This window comes from Pteropus medius, unplaced genomic scaffold (assembly GCF_902729225.1).
Source record: "Pteropus medius unplaced genomic scaffold, Ma_sr-lr_union100, whole genome shotgun sequence".
NCBI lineage: Eukaryota > Metazoa > Chordata > Mammalia > Chiroptera > Pteropodidae > Pteropus > Pteropus medius.
This window is the reverse complement of record NW_024349804.1, coordinates 13,347,717-13,351,540: the sequence shown is the minus strand read 5'-3', so window position 1 is coordinate 13,351,540 and position 3,824 is coordinate 13,347,717.

Genomic DNA, 3,824 nt, shown 5'->3' with positions numbered 1-3,824 from the left:
AGGTGAAAACAGGTCGTGCACAAAACGTTGTCAAGGCTGTCTCATGGCATCGCTAGCTATACCAGCCGAGAAGCAGTCACCAGCAGATGGAAGATAAACAAATGTGGCCCATACACAAAGTGGAATACTACTCGGCCGTAAACAGGAACGAGGCACCTACACGCCCTACGCCCTGGATGAACCGTAAAAACGTGACGCTCGGTGGGAGAGGCGGGCATGTAAGGCTGCAGATTATGCGGTTCCACTTATATGAAGTGTCCAGAACGGGCAAGTGCACAGACATAGGAAGCCGATCAGGGTTGGCAGGGGCTGCATGGGGCCGGGAGTGACTGCTGTTGGGAACGGCCTTTCTTTGGGGGTGGATTAAAGTGCCCTAAAATTGACTGTGACCATGTTGGATTCTTCTGAGAATACAAAAAGCCATTGAATTGCACATTTTCAATGGGTGAATTTTATGGTATGTGAATCACATCTGCATTTTTTGGAAAATGGCTCATAGGTGCCAAATTAGGCAAACGGACCAGCGCCAGCTCATAAGGGCGAGTCCGCAGCTTGTCCACCAGGCTCCCGCCCGAGCCCCGTGCCTGACACACAGATGTGCCGTAAATACTTGTCGAATGAGTGAGTGACAGAAGGAAGGAATGAGCAGGGCCCCCGTGGTTTAGTGTCTGCCCCTGGTCAGCCGGCCAGCGGGTGACTGGAGAAGCCCGGTGAGCTCTGGCTGTCCTGCCCTCCCAAGCCCACGCCCTCCTCACCCTTGGAGGAAGGGGGACAGAAGGGGAGCTGGGGGAGGTTCTCAGCAGGCTGGGTGGCGGTGCCTGGGGGCGTTAGGCTTTACGTTGGGGGTTGAGGAGAACCCAGGAGACCTGAAGGGTTCCTGCCCAGCCCAGCAGCCATGCGGGGGGACCCACACTTCCCCAGGTGGGATGCGGCGGGCATGGCGCAGTGAGAGCCGAGGCTGGAGCCTCCCCCTCTATGTCCCCCAAACCATCCCCCAGGCCCCAGAACACATGCTCTCAGGGCTTCGGTGGGAGAAATGACTGACATGCGCTCTCTGCTAAGATGCTCACACCTGAAACGCAGTGGGGTGAGAGCCTGAACCCCTTCCTACTGTGATCCTTTGTAAAGAAACCATTCCTGCCTCCCCCTGTCCCCACCAGGGACCCCCTGGGCCCGGTGTCCTGATGGTCTCTCGCTTCCTTGGCGGGGAGGGGGCGTTGAGGAGTGGGCGGGGCTTGCCAGGGATCCCTAGGCGCTGTCCACGTGCTTCCCAATGCAGGGAGAAGCTTTTCCGTAAATATTGTAGAATCTCAGGAGCAGCACGAGGGGGCCCCGCAGTGCAGCAGACCGGGGCCGCCCCTCCCGCGGGGGCCTGGGGCGCACCTCGGACTCCCCCAGCCTCGGCCGCCCCGTCTCGGGCCCATGCCCCGACTGCGGCCCTGTGGGCGAGCAGGCCCCGGGGCTGCCCGTGGCGCGGGTTCGCCCGCCGCCGTCCGCCTGGCCGGCCTCACTGGCTGAAACCCCGCTGTGGCTTTTGGCATGTGTGGGGCGGAGGCGAGGGGACGGGGGTGCGAGCCGTGGACGGGCTTGGCTCTGGATCACCATCCCGTTAGAACCGCGGCATCCTGGGGGCAGCGGGGACCTCCCGGACCAGCCTCCTGGAGCAGACAGGAACTGGGTCTGGTCTGAGTCGCATCAGCAAAGAGGCCCTGGGCCGTGCGGCCTCCGCCTGGCGCGCCTCCAGCTTTCCTGCACGTGGCAGGCGTTGTCCCCCGGCTCCTGACCCCCACCCCGTGGGCTCTCCTACCCTCCCCGCCGAGAGCGCCCGCTGCATTTCCCAGTGCTGTGTCTGTCTACACAGCAGATGTGAGTCCCGGCTGATCATGGAATCATCGGTAAATCCTCGCCAAGCGCCCATAAGTCTCCGCTCCACAAACTTATTACCGGGTCAGCCCGCGCCGGAGCCTCGCGTGGACGGATGCGCTCCTCTGACTGACGGTCACTGCCGCAGGGTTCATTCGGCACTCGTGGACGACCTGCTGTCCCCCGAGAGCAGCCGGGCTGGCCGCCCTCTGACCTGCTCCCCTCTAAACCCTTCCTCGCTCCGGGGAGCAGCCCTCCGCCCCAGCCTGGGGAATTCGGTCAGCGCCCCGGGTCTGTTTATCTTATGTATTAATTCTGGTAATGCGGGCCGACCTGCGATTCTGGGGCAAACTTCTCTGCTGTCACTCTCTGGGGACAGCCTCACCACCAGGTCAGACGGGCCGCGCCCAGCAGCCCGGTGCCCAGCAGCCCCGTGCCTTCCTGCCTGGGTCATTCACCACGGACGGGGGCAGCCGCCTGGGGCCAGGCCCCTCTAAGGGCAAGGCTGTAAGGGCTGGGCATGTAGGTGCCAGAGGACCGCGCACCGTACACGACCGGAACAAACGCGCACGAGCCCCTCCTGCCCCCCACAGACCCCGGCTGAGGCGCGGGACACAGCATCCCCAACACCCGGCGGGCTTGGTGGTCCGCAATGAACCCCTGCAGGAGGCAGTGGTCACCCGCCCTCCCACCCGCCGACCTCTCCCGGGCCCCAGGACGAGGATGCCCTGTCCTCCCTGTGAAGAAGTGACCTTTGGTCGTCTTGCGAGGAGCGTGTGTCGTGTGAGGAGCGTGCTTCCTTCTGGGGCTTGTTTCCAGCGCGCCCCGCGCCCGTGCCCGAGCTCGGCCGGCCTGGTGTGTCGCCCTCACCCTGACTTCACCTCACTTTTCTGTGCGTTCTTCCCCTCGGCCCACACCCCCGTTTATGATGAATCCTGTCCTGCTTCATGGCAGTGCCTCTACGGTCTATCTCATTTTGAGATAAGGGATAGAATATTTTTTAAGATAGCCCATGAATAAATTCTCAGGGGGAACTAGATCTCAAGGATCAGCTGGCATCAAAAGAAAACACGAATGTTCAGAGAGGCCAGCGCGTCCTCACCTGCCCGGGGCCAGCTCCCAGCCCGGCGTGCCAGCTAACGGTCGTCACATTTTCGAGGACCTTTCGTGTGCCGTTTGACTGAGTGGACATGTCAGATTGAAGGATGAAGAATCAGAGGTTCAGAGAACACAAGGACCTTCTCCAGGTGACCCCGGGGGCCGGGCCTGGGGGCCTGGGATGTAAAAGGAAGTCTCTCCTGAGCCTGAGCTCTGTCCGGTGTCACGATGCCTCTGAGAAAGGCTGGGACCAGGCGTGGGTCTCCAGCTTCGCCGGGGGCAGACCCTGTCCCATTGTTTGGCTCGAAGCCAGCTCCAACGTCACGTGTGGGACAACTGAGCCAGCGAAGAAGAAGCCCCTTGCTCGGCATCCCCCAGCAGGTCCTCGTCCCGGTCCCCCACTCAGCAGCAAGCTGACGTTGCCCACATTCACTCTGAGCAGACTCAACCAATCATTTGTCCCGATTTGTGCTAGAACAGATGTTCACCGCAGAGGCTCTGAAAAATCCTGGACGTCGAGAGACACAAAGGAGCCTCACCCGTCTCGCGCCCGTGCAGAGACAAGCGCCAAGCGACACCTCGCCGTGGACTTCGAAGCACCTGCCTGTGCTTCCACGTGGCTCGTCGGCCATCATCCTCCCACGGAGTCGACGAAAAGGCATTTCCCTGCTCGGGGCCCCCCGTGTGCATCTGACGACCTCTGGAGTCTGCATCTGACAAAAGGGACTGGCCTGCCACTCGGGCCGGGGCGGGGGGAGCGCGGACAGACCCCCGAGAGCCTGGCCCTACCGAGGGGGGCTGGGCACGGCAGGGCCGTTGGCTGCTGCTCAGTGTCCTGTTGTCTTCCTTGCCAGACACTGAGT